General features: G+C 38.7%; 1 protein-coding gene and 1 long non-coding RNA gene across 6 annotated transcripts in view; both read right to left on the bottom strand.

Annotated features, from left to right (window-relative positions):
- TRPC6 (transient receptor potential cation channel subfamily C member 6) overlaps window positions 1-23655 on the bottom strand; it is a 139728-nt gene that overhangs the window by 56715 nt on the left and 59358 nt on the right. The gene's annotated exons all lie outside the window — the stretch shown is intronic.
- LOC145525344 (uncharacterized) lies at window positions 1725-9660 on the bottom strand. Its single transcript, XR_014068124.1, has 5 exons — window positions 9607-9660; window positions 8538-9272; window positions 4810-7959; window positions 2059-2216; window positions 1725-1835 (listed from the first exon to the last, which is right to left on the bottom strand). It is a non-coding gene; the product is annotated as an uncharacterized LOC145525344 (long non-coding RNA).

Here is a 23655-nt window from a genome sequence, read left to right as displayed (position 1 = left end):
GAAAATGCCAGCAATGCAAATTAGTTTCTGAGTCAAATGGACAGTGTGTTTGAAGCCAGAACATGTGCAGTAATTTTCTACATCCTGTTCAAATATGATACACTTTTATCAAATGGAACTCCTCCTCTACAAACTAAGCTCCATATTAAGTGTCTAGCTTCACTTTTATTTTTTGCTTCAAAAATCCTTGAAATATTTAAATAAAGCACAATTCTACTAAAGCAGAAGTTCTGAAACCATAAATGGCATGTTAACTATTCTAGGCAGCATGGAAGAACCACAAGAGTAGACTTTTAGATTTCTCATAGGGAAGTGAAAATTAAACAATTCTAGGTTGTATATTTTATTATGTGCACAATTATCCACAGAAAAAATTAGATGTGGATAATTAGAGGTTAACAACCAGCACAAGTAGCCATTTTGCATACTACTTTAGGAGGATAAATGATAAAAGTAATTTTATTCTGATTTTGTAATGAGACTGTTTTACTCTTCTTAATCTCTAGCCACACACCTTCCTCTGGGGCTGAGGGGGCAATAAGGAACTCCAGTGGTTTTCCTTTCTCCCGTGAAAACAAGGACTATTTTGCCTTATTCAACACTGGATTCTCAGTGCTTAGCAGAAAGGCACACTGCAAACACTCCAGACATAACATCAAATGCATGAACCCCTCTTGTCATAGGAATAAAAATCAAAGCCTGTTTATTTGCTATTAAGCCAACAGCAAATCATTAGGATATACAACCCTACAAAAAACAAAAAGGAACACAACAGGAAGGTTGAATCATAATGTGCCCTGGAGTACATACAACAATTTGTATTCATTTCAAATAAGCAGCAAGTTCAGTAGGGAATGAAGAAAACTGAAAGGCATATTTTTGAAAGTGGCATCCTCGTGACTTGTCCATGATCCAGAAGTGGAGTCTCTCTTGTCCTTAAAAAACCATTATCTCACTGCTATTGCTTTCCTTGTCTGCCCTGGACACCAAATATAGAGCATAACCACCTACCCTCGCAACGTATTATCAAATCCCTTTAACCTCCAGGTACTTTTCAAGATAACAGTTCTTTATTTTGATTCAATTAGCTTCGATTTTCCCCCAGGGACTCTTCCTAGTCCATCAAACACTAACTCTCTATTTGATTAGTCACACTGTATCACACCACTGCTTCAGTATTCTGCAAAATGATAAAGGCCCGAACTGCTTGTCACTTTTAGGTGGGAGCCAGCAAAAATGTGACTGAAAAATGTCTTGGGCATATTATGTATTTTTGTTTATTTTTATCACCAATTGACATCTCATTTATATAAATCAGAAACCAAACTCTGTGAGAGAATGAAAACATGAGTAAATACTGGAACAGTTATAGAAACTTTACTTTTTTAAAACAACTCAGTCTGAAATGTCATTGTTTCTTTTCAGCCTTTAGCCTACAGTTTATTTCATGTGTCATGCCATCCTTCTTTGAAATGCTCTTTCAAAGAAAGAATGCCCATGGATTTACTTTTATTTGTTTTGACAGAGTACTCTTGGAGATATTAAGAAATTTGTGTTTAATACGAGCAAAATATATCCCAATTATCTCACCAAAGAAAGAGTTTTAAGCCCTTTGCCTCAATATCAACAGCCATCACAGTCCTGTGTATTACACAAGCATATTTCCCTATTCCAAAATAACTTTTATATAAGACAGATTCTGGGCAGGAAAAAGAATACTTAAATTGGGTAATCTGAGGACTTTAATGAAGAGATACCAGGAACGTGTGGCAGGAGCTGGGGAAATCCACCATGGTGCCCGGCAGTACTTGGTCTAGGACAGGGGAGGCTTCATGCTGAAGGGGCAAAAGGAGGAAAAGTTACAAGCAGTTAAATAGGGTAACTCTAAGGCAAGGGCCACTTGACAGTGTTTCTGGCCTTTAGTTGAGGGTAACAGCCAACCCTGGAGGAATAAATCGAGGGAACTGATACTCTGACCTCACTCTCCCACCCTCTAATATCTCAAGGGGGCCTTCCCATGGGCTGCACCCAACCCAAAACCCGGGGGTAAAGGAGCACCTTGAAGCCGTCCACACAGGTTTGCACTTGATGCCAGCCCCTCAGGCAGAGGGCAGTGTGCAAAGGTGGAGAGTGGACCATGAGAGCAGGCCAGAAGCACCCAACACATGCTCTGGAGGTGAATTTGACTTTGCCATGATTATCTCCTTCAGAAATCACTGAGGAAAACAGGCATAGAGAATTGTAAGTGTACAATTTTTTTTTTCATGAGTCATTGATGCATCATTAGTTGTCACCTTTCTGAGCTTATTGTTCCCTTCTATAAACTGTCAGGAAAGACACCCACATTCAATTTCAGGCAGTCCAATATCTTAAAAATGAGCCTTTAACTAAGATTCATCTATCCGCATTTAAGTTAATGTTCATATGAGGCTTAAGAGGAACAGCTCTGATTGTGAGGGTGAGAAGGAGGGCAATGTGATATCACTGAAACATTCAGAACTGTTAAGATTGTGTGTTTAGCACAAGCTGAAGCTGCCAACTGCAGGAGCTAACAGTGCTAGACTATAATAATAAGTCTGAAACATGCTCTCAACATCTACCTTGGAGGCTAGATCCAGTTGCTCACAATGCAGGTTTAAATCTATACGCACCCAGAATGTATAAAGGAGTACAAATATAAAGATGACTAAAGGACACAGCGCATAGTTTAATTTATTTAGAAACCAAAATTGTGGATTCTTTCTTTGTTGATTCAGCATAATTGTACCATTATCATGCGTCGTATCAACCATCATGATCTTAACAGTTCACTCATTCATCAGATCAAATATTTGCGATCCCAGATACTATGCTAGACACATGAGGGACACTTCAAGGAAAGACAAGACACGGCAGAAAGAAGAAAAATAAACTGAAAAGTACAGGGTGATGCCTATTAATCAAGAAAAGGTACAACATGCTATATAAACGAAGAGCAAGGAATTTTCAACTCAATCTATGGGTCAAGGAAGGCCTTCTGAAGAATTTTCCTTCCTGTTAGAACAAGGAAGAAGTTAGCAGAAGGGAGAGAAGAGAAAAAAAAGGCACTCCAGACAAAGACAACCATACTTGCAAAAGTCAGCAGTCCAAAGAAAATGGAAAGATGTCCATTATAGCTGGAATGCACAGGAGTTCCCTCCTCCAAGGGGCATCTTATTCCTGGCTCAGTTTAATTGAAGGTTGAGGACTCAGGATTTAGAAGCTGGGGCCTGGGCTCCATTGCTAATCTCAGTTCAACACTTAGGATGTATGCCTTAGGCAAGAAGGTGAAATTTTAGATAACTCTAAGCTAAAGAGCTGATAATTTCATTTTAGGAGATTCAAGCTTCAAAACTCAACTGTTAGGTCTCTAGCTCAAGGGGCTTTGTTCTGAGGCATTTGGAGATTACATAATTCAAGTGTACAAGTTTGGAAAAATTAAGGACAAATATGTGGCTGCTGAGAATTAAGTCTTAAGGGATCAAAAGAACTTGAGGCAAGTCTGGGGAGCTATGCCAAGGACTGGGAAGAACATTGCTTTGAAGAAAGACAGACTTTGTTGGGGATCTTGATTGGGCCGTTTACTAGCTGCATCACCTCTCCGAGCACCCAGTGCTGTTAAATGGGTAAACTGGGAAGCGGGGGGAAGAATGTTACTTTGCGGGGTTACTATGAAATCGGTGACTCACGCAGTTCAGCTTAAGGTAATTCAATGCCTTAAGCCTTATGGACATTAGATCCTTCTTAACTGTAATTGTTCAAAGCTCTCCAGTTTGAAGATGTCTGTTTAATAAACAAGGTGGAAGCTAAGTCGTCATTAAATGGCTTTCCTTTCTTCAGTGTAATCTCTTAAATTTGCACCATGTGCCCAAAATGACAGATTGACCTTTCCTTGTTTTTTTCCTTGCTAAACATGCTAAAAAGCACTTTCATCGCCTTAGTTTTGTTTTAATCTTCATCATATTCTGAACTTCATTCTTGTTTGCACTGTCCCTAAATTATGTTCCAGTCTTTTCTCTTCGTCCCATGACTGTGTATGTCCCTTACCCTTCGTGTATACATGTGCTCCTAAAACCCCATTTCAACTTCACTTTCCAGTGTCAGGCACAAGCCATGCCTGTAACGCCTATGAATCTACACATGAATGAATAAGTAATAGAAAGAAAAATGTATGAAAAGAAAAATTAATGGAAAGCATCCTGTTTTGTCACATTTCTAGGAGTTTCCAAAGCTATTTTATTCCACGTGTATCTGTGTGTGTGTGCTCAGTCATATCCAAGTCTTTGTGACCCCATGGACTGCAGCCCACCAGGCTCCTCTGTCCATGGAATTTTTTAGGCAATAATACTGGAGTGGATTTCCATTTCCTACTCCAATTTTTACTCCATATCAATAACTACACTTTTTACTATAGAGTTAGAATGTATGTCATTTATCATCAATAACCAAGTGTGTAGCAACAATAGTGCACAAGCTTCCTGTGCTGGCAGGGAGGAAAATTGTGAAAAGTACAGCCTGTATTCACCAAGTCAGGGTACCTTCCCATAATGTTCCTGCATCATTCAGGTAGCTGAGGGGAAAGTAGACAGACTACTCTGTAGATGTAAGCACACCTGCTAAACTTCCTACAAAATGAATGTCTATTCATTTAGGATTTCTCCCATCCAGAAGGACGTAATCTAATAAACAACACATCAGATTTTTAGATCATGAATTTGTGGGCTAAGATAATTTTATGTCTAAATATTAAAATAGTCACATGGCTAAATCAACCAATTTTTATATACTCACTTGATACAACTTAAGATCTCCAATAATCCTCAGTGTTCTCTTTTAAATAGGCTGGTTCCTTAGAAATATAAGGCAAAGAGTTTGAAAGTACCATAAATAAGTAAATGTTGCCCCAATGACTTTCAAAACTAATCTATATAACTTTGTCCTTTACCATTCCTAGTACAGCAACATCAAACTTGGCAAAGCTACACATTTTTTTCCTCATCCTGTGATCAAATTGTAAATTTTCATTAAATACTTCAGATTCACAGTGGTTTAAAGCACAAATGCTGGAGTAACCAGGTATGGATTCAGGTTCTGATGTGCCTATTTGTTGACTCCCTGGCTTCCTCCAAAATAAGGATGATAATTATCCCATTCACAGGATTGCCGGGAGGGTTACAAAATTGTATGTATTTTATTCGGAAATATCAGTTATAGACCCAGCATAGTAATAAGCATTCTGCAAGTCTTAACTCAAGCAATATTAACAACCTTATACAGTAAGCACTCTTATTCTCAGTGAGGTAAAGAATGTAAAGCATTTACTACTTACTAATAACAAGTGTTCAGAAAATAGTCTTATTATTATTATTCTACTGCATTTGACAGTAATTTTTACTTGTAATAAAATCAAATATATTTGTCCACCATCAGTGAGAATGAAGTGAAGTGATGTTAAAGTTGCTCAGTCATGTCCAACTCTTTGTGACCCCATGGCCAGTCCATGAATATCAGTGAGAATGAAATATGGCAATTTGGTAGAGCTTGATTTTTAGCACACCAACTGTGTCAAGTAAAGTTGTAAGTACATTGTATAGTTACTATTTTTCTAGCTTTATAAGTAAAAGTTATATAAATAAGATTAAAACACATATGCAATGTTGGAAATGTAAATTGGTGCAGCTGCTACGGAAAACAGTATGGCAGTTCCTCAAAAAATTAAAAATAGAACTCTCATATGATTCAGTAATCTCACTTTTGAGTATATATTCAGAGAAAATGAAATTGTTATTTAAAAAGAATATCTGTGCCCCCATATTCACTGCAACATTATTTTTAATAGCCAAGACACGGAAACAACTTTAGTGTCTATCTGCAGATAAATAAATAAAGAAAATATGGTGTATATGTGCAGTGGAATATTATTCGGCCATGAAAAAAAACCCAAGAAAACCCTGCCATTTGCAACAACGTGGGTGGATGCCAAGGGCATTATGCTGTGTGAAATAAGTCAGAGAAAGGAAAACAGTGTATAATTTCACTTAAATATAGCATCAAAACAAAGCAAAATGACAACAACAACAAAAATCTAAACTCTTAGGTACAGAGAACAAATTGTTGCCAAAGGCAGGAAGTAGGAAGTAGGGTCAAGATGGGTGGAGGTGGGCCAAAGGTACAAACTACCAGTTATAAGATAACTAAAAGTTGCTAAGGGAGTAGATCTTAAAAAGTCTCATCACACACAAAAAAAGATTTGCATTTATATGTTGTGATGGATGCTAACTAAACTTATTGTGGTGACCATTTTGCAATACATACAAATGTCAAATCATTAAATTGTACACCTAAAATTAACACAGTGATATACATTGATTGTGTTACACTTAGTCACTCAGTTGTGTCCAACTCTTTGTGGCCCCGTGGACTGTAGCCAGCCAGGCTCCTTTGCTCAAGAGATTTTCTAGGCAAGAATATTGGAGTGTGATGCCATTTCCTACTCCAAGGTATCTTTTTGACCCAAAGATCAAACCCATGCCTCTTGCATTTCCTGCCTTGGCAGGCAGATTCTTTACCACTAGCACCACCTGCAAAGCCCTACACATCAATTATCTTTCAAGAAAAAATAAAATAATGTAAACAAAATTACTGGATAAACTCTTATGAACCTATATATTAAATTAATTTGACTAGAACTGGGAGAGTAAGAACCGATCATTACTAAGGTTTACTATGTGCCAATCTCTTTATCAATTATATGTCATTTAATTTCCCTACAGTTGGTGAAGCTGGCATTGTTATTTCCACTATACACATGAAGAAATGTTCAGAGATCGATCAGGACCAGAAATGGCATGCACAGGGAAAAGTGTTGTTTTTGTTGTTGTTATATTTTTTAATACAGCTGAAAAAAAATTAATACCTTAAAAAAGGTTTGTGAATTCTCTACAGTATCAGAACTAGTTATGATACACTAAATACTCCTTAAGTTCATCAGTTCAGTTCAGTCGCTCAGTCATGTACGACTCTTTGCGACCCCATGGACTGCAGCACGCCAGGCTTCCCTGTCCATCACCAACTCTCTGAGTTTACCCAAACTCATGTCCATTGAGTTGGTGATGCCATCCAACCATCTCCTCCTCTCTCGTCCCCTTCTCCTCCTGCCTTCAATCTTTCCCAGCATCAGGGTCTTTTCCAGTGAGTCAGTCATACTAATGACAGATATAGTAAAACAAGATTATAAAATAGCTTTGTAGATGTATTTCACTTTTTAAATCTTATTTTTATTACCGTGAAACATACATACTGAAAAGAGCGACGATTTTAAGATTAATAGTAAAATGAACACCGTTTACCAACCCTGCCCCCCACCTTCCCTCTAAGAATAGACCACTGATAACTTTGGAAACCTCTGCGGCCCACTCTGAATTACTGTCTCTCCCACACACTGCAACAAGTGACCACTACGCCGGCACCTTGCTTTGGCATTAAACATTCTTAGCATTATTACAGCCATTCCATCTGTGTCTGCCCTAAATAACACAGACTAGTTTGGAAAAACTAAGTACTTAGCAGAAACCTGGCAGAATAAGGAAAGGGAACTACTCCACCATTCTTCTGGTGGGGGAAGGCTCCTGGACAGGACCAGTAGAGCAGAGTCTGTAGTCCACTGTCTGGCTCCAGCATCCCTGACGGTTTACAGGGATCCCTGTGGGTTAAGTAGCAGCCGACCACTCGGAGTCCCGGGAGACAAGGGGTTCACCTGAAATGTAGCATCTCGCTGGACACATGGAGAGGCATCTGGCCTTCTGCCGCGAATGACTCTGCTGCAGAGAGTTAAGACAAATCACCTCAGATGGAATAGAGGCCTCACCCTTCTCCTAGTTTTTCCACAAGGGCTTTAGAAGTCAGTTATCCACCAGGTCTTTGCTTCATCTCCTCTTTCCTCTGTATTTAAAAAAAGTAATAATCTCAGGAAAACAAAACACCAAATTACACGGCAAGCTCCATAGCATGACTAGCCATGCTAACTGAAAGCTACTAGCTATCTTGAGCCACAGATGGAATGTGTATATCTCCATCGGCAGCGTTATTCAACTTTTAGAGGCATGGTAAGTGAGCTTCTATTAAACGGGACTTTCAAGGCAACTTGAGCTGTAAAAGGTAAATGACCTCCCTAAAGTAAGGTGAAAGGCAAAAAACAGCCTCAGTGAAGCCACTGCTTTGATAGAACACAAAGCCAACCTAGTCTACCAACCTCTAGAGTATTTGATACCATCTGAGAAAAAGATAAGGGTCTACTTTTCCAAAGAGTAGTAATTCTTAGCTTACCCTTCTTCTTTTATGGTAAAAATGAACTTCAGTTCCTGTAGGTATAGCACAAACCCTGTTTTTATTAACTGCATTAAATTGCTATGCTAGTAAATTTTAAATTGAGAACCCTGCCCAAGGGTCATATTTCCTCTAGGCATACTACTCTATGATTCTTTATTAATACTATCAGTCACTTAGTGAATGTTACTTACTTAAATGTCTGAATGTATGGGATACATTTCTGCATCACTTCACTTTATCCACCAAAGCAATAACACTGGAAGCACAGACTGGAAATGTTAGAAGGGCACTTAGAAATTCTCTCGTCCAACTTTCTGCCTTAAGTTACTTTCTCTTAAAGAAAACTGAAGCCCAAAATAACTTGCCCAATGTTAAAAAGCTTCTTATAACCCTGAGTTCACTCATTTTCACTCCAAGATATTATTACCTCAAAATAAATTTTAAAGGAAATTAGCTTCTGGTCCTGTTAAAGAGGAATTTTCTTATGATAAAGATCAAATTTAACAAGCACCTCTTGTTTATCAGACAGTCTCATAGCTGGTATTACATTTATTCCATAGAGACTGTGGCCAGATAAAGGAGAAAAGTCAAAACGTTTGGCTGGATCTATAGACTTCATCTCTTAGCTGAAGCCCAGAGTAGTGAATTCAACTCAGAAAAGCATCAGTATTTCTCTCTGGTCTTCCATTTTCTTGCTTTTAAAGGAATCGCTAAGGCCCATTCCAGTAAATACTATATTTGATTCTGTTTATTTTAAATAATGGAATACTTATCTTCATCTCCAACAGCTTTGAGGGTAGAGACAAAACAATAATTTGAAGTCAGGTGAAAACTTGAGGAAAACATTCAATATGATGCTTTTTGTAAATTCTGCTTCTCTTATCTTGTTCCCTGTCTCAGTTAGTGGCCCTCCAATCTTCTAGTTACTCCAAAAAAAAAAAAAAAATTGCTGATGGCATTCATCCTGGACTTCTTCCTTTCTTGGATACCCCAAGAACTTTAATTAGAAACTCTTCTCAAGTATACCTTAAAATGCATCCAGAATCTGAGCACCTTGCTCCCACCCTAGTCCAGACCCTGTCATCTAAACCACTGCTGTCATCTCATATGGTCACCACCATCCAGGAACAACTATTCTTACCACAATAGCAGTCAGGGCAACACTGTTAAAACATTAGTCAGACTGTGTCACATCTCATCTCAAAACTCTACAACTGCTCCCTGTCTCAGAACAGAAGCAGAGCTCTTACTGTGACGTACAAGGCTGGGCACAATCTGGACTTGGTACTTGTTCTCTGTATGGAGCCCAACCCCACTCAGTCCTTTTTCTCCAGCCACTCTGACCTCACTGCTCTTCCTTTATGTGCCAAGCATGCTTGTGCTTTTGTACTTCTATGCTCTGCCTAATGTCTGAGTTCAAGTCTTCACTTAATAGTCACCTTCTCATTGAGGTCTTCTCTGGTTACTATTTAAAGTAAAATCCAAACCTCTAACATGCCCTGCTTTTATTTCATCTTACCACATATCATCAACATCGACATGTTCCACTTATTTGTCTTGTTATCTGTTTCTCTCACAAGAATGTAGATTCTATGAAGGCATGGGTTTTTCTACCTAATGTATTATCAACGCATCTAGTAAATTCTCAGTAAATGTCTGCTGAATGGATGAAAAGATGAATAGATATACCCTAGACTGACTGCCTATAAGACATTGGGTGGGTGTAGTTACAATGCCAGCATTATATAGAGGTTTGTTGTTGTTGTTGTTGTTGTTTTGAGAACACAATCTATAAAATTCTATCAGGATAAAAACTGAAAGAATTTCCTCTAAGATCAGGAACAAAACAAAGGTGCCCACTCTCACCACTATTATTCAACAGTTTTGGAAGTCCTAGCCACAGCAATCAGAGAAGACAAAGAAATAAAAGGAGTTCAGATTGGAAAACTCGCACTGTTTGCAGATGACATGATCCTCTACATAGAAAATCCTAAAGGTGCCACCAGAAAATTACTAGAGCTAATCAATGAATATGGCAAAAGTTGTAGGATATAAAATTAGTACACAAAAATCCTTTTCATTCCTATACACTAACAATGAAAAATAAGGAAGAGAAATTAAGGAAACAATCCAATTCACCACTGCAACAAAAAGAATAAAATACTAGGAATAACTTACCTAGAGACAAAAGACTGGTATGCAGAAAGCTATAAGACACTGATGAAAGAAGTCAAAGATGACACAAACGGAGAGACATATCATCTTGGACTGGAAGAATCAGTACTGTGAAAACGACTATCCTACCCAAAACAACCTACAATTTAAATACAATCTCTATCAAACTGCTAATTTTTTCACAGAACTAGAACAAAAAATTTCACAATTTGTATGGAAACACAAAAGACTCCGAAGAGCCAAAGCAATCTTGAGAAAGAAAAATGGAGCTAGAGGAGTCAACCTTCCTGATTTCAGACTACTATAACACTACAGACATCAAAACAGTATAGTACTGGCACAAAAGCAGAAATATAGACCAATGGAACAAGATAGAAAGTCCAAGAATAAACCCATACACCTATGGGTACCTTATCTTTGAAAAGGAGGCAAGAATATACAATGGAGAAAAGACAGCCTCATCTATAAGTGCTGCTGGGAAAACTGGACAGCTACATGCAAAAGAATGAAGCTAGAACTCCTCCTTAAACCATATATGAAAATAAACTCAAAATAGATTAAAGACCTGAGTATAAAGCCAGAAAATATGAAGCTCTTAGAGGAAAACATAGGCAGTACACTCCTTGATATAAATCACAGCAAGTTCCTCTATGACCCACCTCCTAGAGAAATGGAAATAAAAACAAACAAACAACAACAAAAAACAAATGGGACCTAATTAAACTTAAAAGCTCTTGCACAACAAAAGAAACTATAAACAAGGTGAAAAGACAATCCTTAAATAGGAGAAGATAATAACAAATGAAGCAATTGAGAAATGATTAATCTCCAAAATATACAAACAGTTCATGTAGCTCAATACCAGAAAAACAAACAACCCAATCAGAAGTGGGCAGAAGACCTAAACAGACCTTTCTCCAAATAAGACATGCAGATGGCTAATGAGCACGTGAAAAGATGCCTAAGGTCACTCATTATTAGAGAAATGCCAATCAAGACTACAGTGAGGTATGACTTAACACCAGTCAGAATGGCCATCATCAAAAAATCTGCAAACAATAAATGCTGGAGAGGGTATGGAGAAAAGGGAACCCTCTTGCATCGTTGGTAGGAATGTAAATTGATACAGCCACTATGGAAGATGGTATGGAGATTTCTTAAAAAACTAGGAATAAAACTACCATATGACCCAACAATCCCACTTCTGGGCATTTACCCTGAAGAAACAGGGTAAATGAAAAAGAAGATGCATCCCGATGTTCATTACAGCACTATTTACAATAGCCAGGAGGCAACACAGATGTCCATCAACTGACGAATGGATAAAGACACTGTGGTATATGCAATGGAATATTACTCAGCCATAAGAAGGAACCCATGTCAGTCAGTTCTGATAAGGTAAATGAACCTAGAACTTATTATACAGAGTGATGAAAGTCAGAAAGAGAAAAACAAATATCACGTACTAACACATATATGTAGTCTAAAAAGATGGTACTGATGAATCTATTAGCAGGGCAGCAATTGAGATGCAGACATAGAAAACAGACTTGTGAACACAGTGGGGGAAAGAAACTGTGGGATAAATTGAGAGAGTAGCATTGAAACATATATATTATCATATGTAAAACAGATAGCCAGTGGGAATTTGCTCTATGATGCAGGGAGCTCAAACCCAGTGCTCTGGGGCAACATTGAGGAGTGGGATGGGGTGGGAGGTTGGAGGAAGGTTCAAGAGGGAGGGAACATATGTATACCTATGACGGATTCATGTTGATGTATGGCAGAAACAACACAATTTGTAAAGCAATTTTGTTCCAATTAAAAATAAATAAATTATAAAGCTCTACCAGATTAGAAACAATGCCAAGAATGAAAAGTGACTGATTCTACAGATGTTAAAAGGGTAATAGAATATTATGAACTACCTTATGCCTATAAATTTGACAATTTTGAGAATTTTAGATATGACACCAAAATAATGATCCATAAATTTAAAAATTAGTAAATTGTGCTTCATCAAGGTGAAGAACTTTCTTTTTTTTTGTAAGACACTGTTAATAGAATTAAAAGGCAACTCACTGACTGTTTGCAAATTACCTACCTGATAAAGGACTTGTATCCAGAATACATAAAGAAATTTTATAGTTAATAACAAAATTTGATTAAAAAGGAAAAAAGAACCCAAAGAAACAAAGAACCCAGTTAAAAATAAGCAAAGATTGAACAGATACTTTATCAAAAAATAAATATGGATGACAAATAAGCATAGGAACAGATGCTCAATATTATTAGCCATTAAATAAATGCAAATAATAACCTTTATGTGATATCAGTGCATACCTATTCAATTCAGTTCAATCGCTCAGTCATGTCCAACTCTTTGTGACCCCATGGACTGCAGTACGCCAGGCTTCCCTGTCCATCACCAACTCTTGGAGCTTACTCAAACTCATGTCCATTGAGTCGGTGATGCCATCCAACCATCTCATCCTCTGTCATCCCCTTCTCCTCCCGCCTTCAATCATTCCCAGCATCAGGGTCTTTTCAAATGAGTCAGTTCTTGGCATCAGGTGGCCAAAGTATTGGAACTTCAGCTTCAGCATCAGTCCTTCCAATGAATATTTAGGACTGATTTCTTTTAGGATGGACTGGTTGGATCTCCTTGCAGTCCAAGAGACTCTCAAGAGTATTCTCCAACACCACAGTTGAAAAGCATCAATTCTTTGGCACTCAGCTTTCTTTATAGTCCAACTCTCACATCCATACATGACTGCTGGAAAAAACCAAAGCTTTGACTAGACATATATTTGTTGGCAAAGTAATGTCTCTGCTTTTTAATATGCTGTCTAGGTTGGTCATAACTTTTCTTCCAAGGAGCAAGCGTCTTTTAATTTCATGGCTGCAGTTAGGATGGCTAATATTAAAAACAATGATCACACCATGTTTTGATATGGATGCAGGAAAACTGGAACCTTTTCTGTTCCTTTTTTTTATTGTACAAGATTCCTAGTTCAATTGTACCCTCTTCTGTTAATATTGCAAAGCTCAGATAGATGAGTAGATTGTTGCTCTCCTGGTGGAAGGAGGTCAGGTTGTATATCCTTCATATGTTTGGTTATCCATTGTCTTTCTGGACAGAGACTTTTCTTTTTGGCCTATTTTATCTTTCACTACTTAATAAATAGCCAAAGGGGGCTTTTCACATCATTTTTGCCTTTCCCCCTAGAAGGTATACATTTTCAAGAATGCTCAGCATATACCCTGTAGCTCTTTCCCTGTAGTTCATGTTCTGATCTACCAGGGCACATTTTTCAGTATTTTTCAGACTAAGGGTAGGCTTAGTTTTTCTGGGGCTTCCCTGGTAGCTCAGCTGGTAAAGAATCTGCCTGCAATGCAGGAGACCCTGGTTTGACTCCTGGATCAGGAAGATCCCCTGGAGAAGGGATAGGCTATTCACTCCAGTATTCTTGGGCTTCCCTGGTAGCTCAGCTGGTAAAGAATCTGTCTGTGATGCAAGAGACCCCAGTTCAACTCCTGGGTAGGGAAGTTCCACTGGAGAAGGGACAGGCTACCCACTCTAGTATTCTTGGGCTTCCCTGGTGGCTCAGATGGTAAAGACAGTGCCAGCAATGTGGAAGACCTGAGTTCGATCTCTGGGTTGGGAAGATCCACTGGAGGAGGGTACGGCAACCCACTCCAGCATTCTTGCCTGGAGAATCCCCAGGGACGGAGGAGCCTGGCGGGCTACAGTCCATGGGGTCGCAAAGAGTCAGACATGACTGAGTGACTAATCACAGCTTGTCTTTCTGACAGTGCTTTTGGATCAACCTGAGACTCCCCACTAGCTTGCTTCTCTCTTACCCATGGTTTTTCCTGGTCTGTCCTTGCTTGTGCCCAAACACAGCAGGCCAGGGCGGAGCAGAGGTGTCAGGAGGACATGATCTCGCACTAGGATTTAGTAAGTTTTTTCTGTTTTCTAATTATAGTTATTTTGAAGTTTGATCACTCTGTTTTCAAGTTATACCATGGGTATGTTTCTGTGAAATTTTATTTGCTCTTTCTTGTTTTTTATCATTTCTAAGATATATTAGAAGACTAGAAGCTATGCAGTGACCCTTGTCTTCCATTATCCGGAATTCTCTGTTGTTTTGCCCTTATTCTGAAATATTTTAAATCAACTGTAGCAGAAATAAAACATAGATTTCACTCATCATTGGAGACTAGCTCTGTGATAAAACCAACTGCAATCTTCAGTAAAAAACAAAATTCTGTATTTCCCCTTAGGTTACACAACTGTCCATAAATATTTATCTGAAACTGAAACAGAACAAATTGAAAAAGACCAAAGCTATTCATTTGCAATAAAAATGCTATCTAATCACTACTCAAACATTCTGCTCTACTTGCAATGATTATTTAAGTAATGTATATACAAATGGAAAAACAGTTGTTTACAATTTTTCTGATGTATTAAAAGATCAAAAATAGATACAGTGATTCCACATGAAATTTTATGCCCCTCCCATGTCAACATTTGAGACAAACTTTCACTTTTCTCTCACTTCTCTGCCTCTGTATTCTTTTGTGGTTTTAAAATTATAATAGCCAATTTGGAAGTTATCTCCCTAAACTAGACAGGCTCTGTCCTTGCCAAAGTCAACTTGGGATTACTCAGTGAAAGCCAGCTAGCATTTCTCCAATCTGAAAGTAGTCTCTCATTCATACTAATTTTTAATACTAATATTTATCTTCACTGTAGTGTCACTTTCACAAATTTGGACTGTGTATCTATCAAGACCATTATGGTGAATATCTAAAGACAGGGACTTCAATGTCTGTCAGGCCTGTTTTATCCCTTAGATCTGAATGTATTTAAGTCAAAATGTAATTCTACCATATTGTAAGAGCTTTGATTTCAAGACTGGGTCTTTTGTTTCAATATTCTCCATTTCCCCCAAAAGAGTGAGTAGCAGGAAGTATGTTACATGTGTATACATTATTATATATATAATCTACAAAATATAGGAAAGTTTGCTAACAATGGTTATATGTGGGTGGGTGACAGAATTTCCTACAGTTTGCTTGCAATATCTTAAAAATTTTATTTGTTCATAGGAGATTCATAATCACAATGACATTTTTGTCTGATTAGAATTTATTTTATTTTTTCATAAAAATTGATCATATTGAAGGTTTACAACATGATGACTTGATACATGTATACATAGCAAATGATTACTATGGTTAAGCTAATTAACATATCCATTTACTCACAGTTACCTTTTTTGTGAGAGTAAGGGTGTACATGGAACAACAGACTGGTTCCAAATAGGAAAAGAAGTACGTCAAGGCTGTATATTGTCACCCTGCTTATTTAACTTACATGCAGAGTACATCATGAGAAACGCTAGGCTGGAGGAAGCACAAGCTGGAATCAAGATTGCCAGGAGAAATATCAATAACCTCAGATATGCAGATGACACCACCCTTATGGCAGAAAGTGAAGAAGAACTAAAGAGCCTCTTGATGAAGGTGAAGGAGGAGAGTGAAAAAGTTGGCTTAAAGCTTAACATTCAGAAAACTAAGATCATGGCATCTAGTCCCATCACTTCGTGGGAAATAGATGGGGAAACAGTGGAAGTAGTGTCAGACTTTATTTTTTTGGGCTCCAAAATCACTACAGATGGTGATTGCAGTCATGAAATTAAAAGACACTTACTCCTTGGAAGGAAAGTTATGACCAATCTAGACAGCACACTGAAAAGCAGAGACATTACTCTGCCAACAAAGGTCTGTCTAGTCAAGGCTATGGTTTTTCCAGTGGTCATGTATGGATGTGAGAGCCGGACGGTGAAGAAAGCTGAGGGCCAAAGAATTGATGCTTTTGAACTGTGGTGTTGGAGAAGACTCTTGAGAGTCCCTTGGACTGCAAGGAGATCCAACCAGTCCATCCTAAAGGAGATCAGTCCTGGGTGTTCATTGGAAGGACTGATGTTGAAGCTGAAACTCTAATACTTTGCCCACCTGATGTGAAGAGTTGACTCATTGGAAAAGACCCTGTTGCTGGGAAGGATTGGGGGCAGGAGGAGAAGGGGACGACAGAGGATGAGATGGCTGGATAGCATCACTGACTAAATGGACATGAGTTTGGGTAAACTTGGGAGTTGGTGATGGACAGGGAGGCCTGGTGTGCTGCGATCCATGGGGTCGCAAAGAGTTGGACACGACTGAGCAACTGAACTGAACTGAACTGAACTAAGGGTACCTGTAGTCTACTCTCCTAGCAAATTTCCAGTATTCGATATGGGATCATTAACTATGATTATCATGCTGTACTTGAGATCTCTAGCCCATTAATTTTACATAACTGCAACTCTGTACCTTTTGACCAGCATCTCCCCGTTTATCCCATTTCCCTGTCGCTGGTAACCACCATTTCACTTACGTCTCTGTATATTCATCTTTGTTAGATTCTACATATAAAGTGAGGTCGATCTGAAATCCTTTTTAAATAATTTATTTTTCTTTGATTTAAAATGAAAGCATCTGCTTCATTCACTTTTCAATTAAATAATTTCTCACTTTCTATCCCTTAGAAATATAAAGTAAAAGTCTAGTGTTCAATTTTGTTAGCCACTGATTTTTATATAAATATGGAAGAAACAAAAAATCAAACTAAACATTTTAAAGCAATAACATTTTTGGAGTAAACATGTAATAGTTTAGCCTGGAAAGGTAGTAGAAAGGCAATGTGCTAGAGCATTTTGGCTTTGGAGTCAGATGCATTTGATTTTCATCCCAAATGTGTGGTCTATTAAATGTGTGATCCTGAACTGGCAACTTAATCCCCTTTCACTTTAGTTTTACCAGGGGAACAAGAATACCAACCTTGCAGGTATGTTTTAGTAAGTAGGAAAAATTTCAATAATTCACAGTAAAGATGCTTAGTCTTAGAATTTTTAGGATTTGATGATTGATTAAATGAAAAGAACAAGATAAAGGGAAGATAGTAGGAAGACACATATATTTGGCTTGGATGAATTCATCTGAACAGAAACCTAAGCAATGAGAATGAATTAGCCAGGTACAGGTGCCGTAAAGGAGATGAGAATGTTCTAGAAAGAGGAAGTACAGGAACCAGGGGCAGATGATATGCATGAACATAACATGTCCTTGGAACTCAAGGTAGTTTAGTTACACTTTAGGGTCAAGTGTAACAAGATAGCTAGAGATTAGGACAAGGAGAACACGGCATCCCAACTATGAAAGACGTTTTGAAAAATAATTCTGTGTTTGAACTTAATCCTGAGAGTGATGTGGGGACACTGAAAGCTTCTAAATTAGACTTAGAGTGGACAGGAGCAAGGACATGAGGCAGGATGACCAGTTAGGGGACTGTGGCTAAGAGCTGGGTGCAAAATGAGACGACCTAACACAGGGCAGCAGGAACAGGGACTGAGAAACACACAGGAAAGCATTCTCTGACCCCCTGGGTGAGGGCAGCTGCTTCCCCTCTGTGCTCCATGGCCCTCTGTGCTCACTGCCTGCATCGTAGGGTACTTACCACAGTGAGCTTTCATCACAGGTAGAATGGAAGTTCAAGAAGGACAAAAATCAAGCTTTTCTTTTTCAGTCCCACACACAATTTTTGGCATGTGGAGAGTGTTCAGTATATATAAACATTAATGAAGAGGCATAAATATGAATCTCCTTCCCATTCTGCATCTCTCCTTTGAACAATGAATACTCATGTGGATAACACAGACACCTCAAAACAATGGAATCGTTTCCTTCAATCTAGAGAGAAGCACTACCATCCCCATTAAAGTTCCCAGTGCTAACTTCCATGTGAAATTGTATTAAATATTGAACATAAGCTGTCTGTGGTTTCTGTCCTTAGAAGCTTATATATAAGACATATGCTTTTTAATTTTCAAAAAATATTATACATCTTAGTTTCCCTTCCCCCTTTTAAAATCAAGATCAATAACCATAGTTATTTTTTTACTGAGTGGGCTTTTTCCAGATGTGTCATTCCTAATTGTCTTTTACTGTATATATAAATCCTTTCTAGAATGTTCTGATATCAAAAGATATTTTATTAGATAGACATCTACCAAAGTATAGGCAGTGTACATTTTAAAGTATAATTAATTCAGTCATATTTCTAATGAGTTATACAATTCACTATACACATAAATGCTGATGGGATGAAAAGGCTACAATTTTGAAATGTATATAAGTACAAGGTTGTGCAGTATTTTATATATCATAATACTGAAACTGGAGAAGGAAATATGACTAGCAATACAAGAAGTTTAATTATTTACATTTTTAGGAATAAAAGTAAGGTCTTCCTTTTGGTTTTCATTTCCGGCAGCACATTTATTTTCCTCTGAAATCTTCACTTCTCCTGAAAATGCCAAGTGATGTTCATGGGCTTTGCAGGCTCTGTTGAATTATTGCCTCTAAGTCTTGGTTAAACTTGTTTTACCAATTATTCTCAAGTTTGAAAAACAATTGAAACCACTACCTTCAATTAAAACTGAATCTTCTAGGACACTTAAAACATTTATGAAGTAAAGTCTTTTGACTTTACTTGATCATTTTATGCCCACAATGATTGGACTGAGCAAGCAAGTGTTCTTATATAATGTTGAGAGGAAACATAGATTTCACAATTTATATTTTTTGATGACAGAGTTCTAGTACTATATACTAGGTTAACAGGAGACTATATGCATTTGTGAAGTGGGATATGTATGTGTGCATATGTGTGTGTCTGCAATGATACAGTAATTGTTTTCATAGACACTTTCAGTCATATCTGACTCTTTGCAACCCCATGGACTGCAGCACGCCAGGCCTCCCTGTCCATCACCAACACCCAGAGTTCACTCAAACTCATGTCCATTGAGTCGGTGATGCCATCCAACCATCTCATCCTCTGTCGTCCCTTCTCCGCCTGTCGTCAATCTTTCCCAGCATCAGGGTCTTTTCAAATGAGTCAGTTCTTCGCATCAGGTGGCCAAAGTATTGGAACTTCAGCTTCAGCATCAGTCTTTCCAATGAATATTCAGGACTGATTTCCTTTAGGATGGACTGACTGGATCTCCTTGCAGTCCAAGGGACTCTCAAGAGTCTTCTCCAACACACAGTTCAAAAGCTTCAATTCTTTGTCACTCCACTTTCTTTATAGTCCAACTCTCACATCCATACATGACTACTGGAAAAACCATAGCTTTGACTAGACAGACCTTTGTTGACAAAATAATGTCTCTGCTTTTTAATATGTTGTCTAGGTTGATCATAGCTTTTCTTCCAAGGGACAAGCGTCTTTTAATTTCATGGCTACAGTCACCATCTGCAATGAATTTGGAGCCCCCAAAAATAAGTCTCTCACTGTTTCCATTGTTTCCCATCTATTTGCCATGAAACAATGGGACCGGATGCCATGATCTTAGTTTTCTGAATGTTGAGTTTTAAGCCAACTTTTTCACTCCTCTCTCTCACTTTCATCAAGAGGCTCTTTAGTTCTTTGCTTTCGGCCGTAACGGTGGTGTCATCTGCATATCTGAGGTTATTGGTATTTCTCCCGGCAATCTTGATTCCAGCTTGTGCTTCATCCAGCCTGGCATTTCACATGATGTACTGTGCATATAAGTCAAATAAGCAGGTGTCAATATACAGTCTTGACATATACCTTTCCCAATTTGGAACCAGTCTGTTGTTCCATATCCAGTTCTAAATGCTCCTTCTTGACCTGCATACAGATTTCTCAGGAGGCAGGTCAGGTGGTCTGGTATTCCCTTCTCTTTCAGAATTTTCCAGTTTGTCATGATCCACACAGCCAAAGGCTTTGGCATAGTCAATAAAGCATAAATAGATGTTTTTCTGGAACTCTCTTGCTTTTTCAATGATCCAACAGATGTTGGCAATTTGATCTCTGGTTCCTCTACCTTTTCTAAATCCAGCTTGAACATCTGGAAGTTCACGGTTCACGTACTGTTGAAGCCTGGCTTGGAGAATTTTGAGCATTACTTTACTAGCGTGTGAGGTGAGTGCAATTGTGTGGTAGTTTGAACATTCTTTGGCATTGCCTTTCTTTGGGATTGGAATGAAAACTGACTTTTTCCAGTCCTGTGGCCACTGCTGAGTTTTCCAAATTTTCCAGCATATTGAGTGCAGCACTTTAACAGCACCATCTTTTAGGAGTTGAAATAGCTCAACTGGAATTCCATCGCCTCCGCTCGCTTTGTTCATAGTGATGCTTCCTAAGGCCCACTTAACTACATACTCCAGGATGTCTGGTTCTAGGTGAGTGATCACACCATCGTGGTTATCTGGGTCATTAAGATCTTTTTTGTCTAGTTCTTCTGTGTATTCTTGCCACCTCTTCTTAATATCTCCTGCTTCTGTTAGGTCCATACCATGGACACGTTACAGCTTTTATAAAAACAATGGTGCACTATTTGAAATTTATTAATCAACTTCAGGAGATTATCTGTTTAGAAAAGAACATGTTTTAAAATGAAGTAACTAAATAGTTACTCCTTTTGTTTTTAGTTTTTTCTTTAAATCCCTGCCACCACAAATTCTTTTTGAAATACAATGGATTACACATTTTACCTATGTCTATCTGTATATCCATATCTATAGTCAGGTTTAAATTTATTTGAATAAATAAACTTATGTTACATTTGTATATTTTTATTTTAAACATATGTGATGGAAAATGTAAAAGTTAGATTAATAAGTATTAGCCAAATGTGAGATTCATAGATACTGACATGGAAAGATGTCTATTGTGATTTTAAAATTTTAATGATTTTAAAAGGGGAAAGGGAAACTAAGATATGATTTACAAATGCAATGCAGATCACAAAGTAGTAAATGCAATGTAATCTTATTCACTAATGTAATCTTGTTATGAAATATTTTGGTTAAAAATTGTCTTTAAAATACAGATATCACCTTAGGGTGTGGGCTCTATTTATTTTTTAAAGTCACTCTGCTGCTGCTAAGTCACTTCAGTCGTGTCCGACTCTGTGCGACCCCATAGACGGCAGCCCACCAGGCTCCGCTGTCCCTAGGATTCTCCAGGCAAGAATACTGGAGTGGGTTGCCATTTCCTTCTCCAGTGCATGAAAGGGAAAAGTGAAAGTGAAGTTGCTCAGTCGTGTCCGACTCTTCGCGACCCCGTGGACTGTAGCCTACCAGGCTCCTCCGTCCATGGGATTTTCCAGGCAAGAGTACTGGAGTGGGGTGCCATTGCCTTCTCCACTCAGTCATGTCCAAATCTTTGCAACCCCATGGACTGTATAATCCATGGAATTCTCTAGGCCAGAATACTGGAGGGGGTAGCCTTTCCCTTCTCCAGGGGATCTTCCCAACCCAGGGATCAAACCCAGGTCTCCCGCATTGCAGGCAGATTCTTTACCATCTGAGACACAAGGGAAGACCCTTACATTATAACATATAAAGAACTGCTTAGCGTGGCCCTTGGCATAAAGACACAATAAATGCTGTTATCATTATTTCCTTATTGTTTCTATTATTACCTCTCATTTGTAGACTGTTTGCTCTTCTCATATAAACCTATGAGGATGCAGGACCATTGCTTTTGCCATGTGATGCTTTCTCACCTATGTGTATTTGAAAAATAAAAACCTGCTCAGGAGTGTGAGGTCATACGTAAATGTACTAAGAAAAATTCTTTCAAACAGAATTTTGACAGGCCAAAAAAGTTCTTAGATGTCTTCTAGGAGGCTAAATTGATCTAAGAGTGTATACGAAGCAGTAATTTATCAACTAATACCATGCACCAATTGGTTTTGGGAATCATGAAAATATTAATGGTCCTTGCCAAGTCATACATCCTGGAAATTTCCAACTAATCAATAAATAACCTACCAGTAGGAAGGAGACATTAGCCATACACAAGCACAAGTGTCCTCTTTCTAACCACTAACAAACTGAAGTTCAGTTGAAAGTAAGGAATAAAAGGGCTTCCCAGGTAGCTCAGTGATAAAGAACCTGCCTGCAGTGCAGGACACTGGGGTTAGATCCCTGGATCAGGAAGATCCCCTGGAGAAAGGAATGGCAACCCACTCCAGTATTCTTAACTGGAAAACTCCATGGACGGAGGAGCCTGGTGGGCTACATACAGTCCATGGGGCTGCAGCATTGGACATGACCGAGTGACTTTCACTACACTTCAAGGAAAAGAAAGTATATTTGCTAAGGAATTCTCATGTGTTTTAAGTGCCAGACTTGTAGATCCATAAGATTTCATTTTGTGACACAAAGGTTTATAGCTCAAAAGGTTAGAAAAGTTCAAGATAACGTGGGATTAAAGGAGTTCGCATGCTGCTAAAGATGGACGTAGGATAACGCTGCTGCTGCTGCTGCTGCTAAGTCCCTTCAGTCGTGTCTGACTCTGTGCGACCCCATAGACGGCAGCCCACCAGTTTCCCCCGTCCCTGGGATTCTCCAGGCAAGAACACTGAAGTGGGTTGCCGTTTCCCTCTCTAATGCATGAAAGTGAAAAGTGAAAGTGAAGTCGCTCAGTCATGTGCAACTCTTCAAGACCCCATGGACTGCAGCCTACCAGGCTCCTCCGTCCATGGGATTTTCCAGGCAAGAGTACTGGAGTGGGGTGCCATCGCCTTCTCCATAGGATAACGCACATACAGTCTATTAACCAGGAAGGATGGACACAGAAGAAATGGGAAGCCAGGATGAATACCAGACGGCCTCCTGGCTCTGCAAGCCCTGCCTTCAGAGCCCTCTCTTGAGGGACCGGTAGATGCTACTGCTGCAGCAAAGAAATTAAATGACCCGGGGAAAGGCATGAGTGTGCACAGAGCAGACTTTTCTCCTTTAACTAGGTCCTCTGACATACATGGGTTTCCCTTGAGGCTCAGATGATAAAGAATCTGCCTGCAATGCAGAAGATCCAGGTTCACTCACTGGGTCAGGAAGATCCCCTGAAGAAGAAATGGCAACCTACTCCAGTACTCTTGCCTGGGAAATCCCATGGACAGAGGAGCCTGGCAGGCTACAATCCATGGGGTCGCAAAGAGTCAGACATGACTGAGTGACTAACACTAACATACATGGTATGTTTTA

This window comes from Giraffa tippelskirchi, chromosome 11 (assembly GCF_054371585.1).
Source record: "Giraffa tippelskirchi isolate mGirTip1 chromosome 11, T2T-mGirTip1v1.2.pri, whole genome shotgun sequence".
NCBI classification, from domain to species: domain Eukaryota; kingdom Metazoa; phylum Chordata; class Mammalia; order Artiodactyla; family Giraffidae; genus Giraffa; species Giraffa tippelskirchi.
Note: the sequence above shows the minus strand (reverse complement) of the source record. Positions and strands in the feature narration are given on the sequence as shown.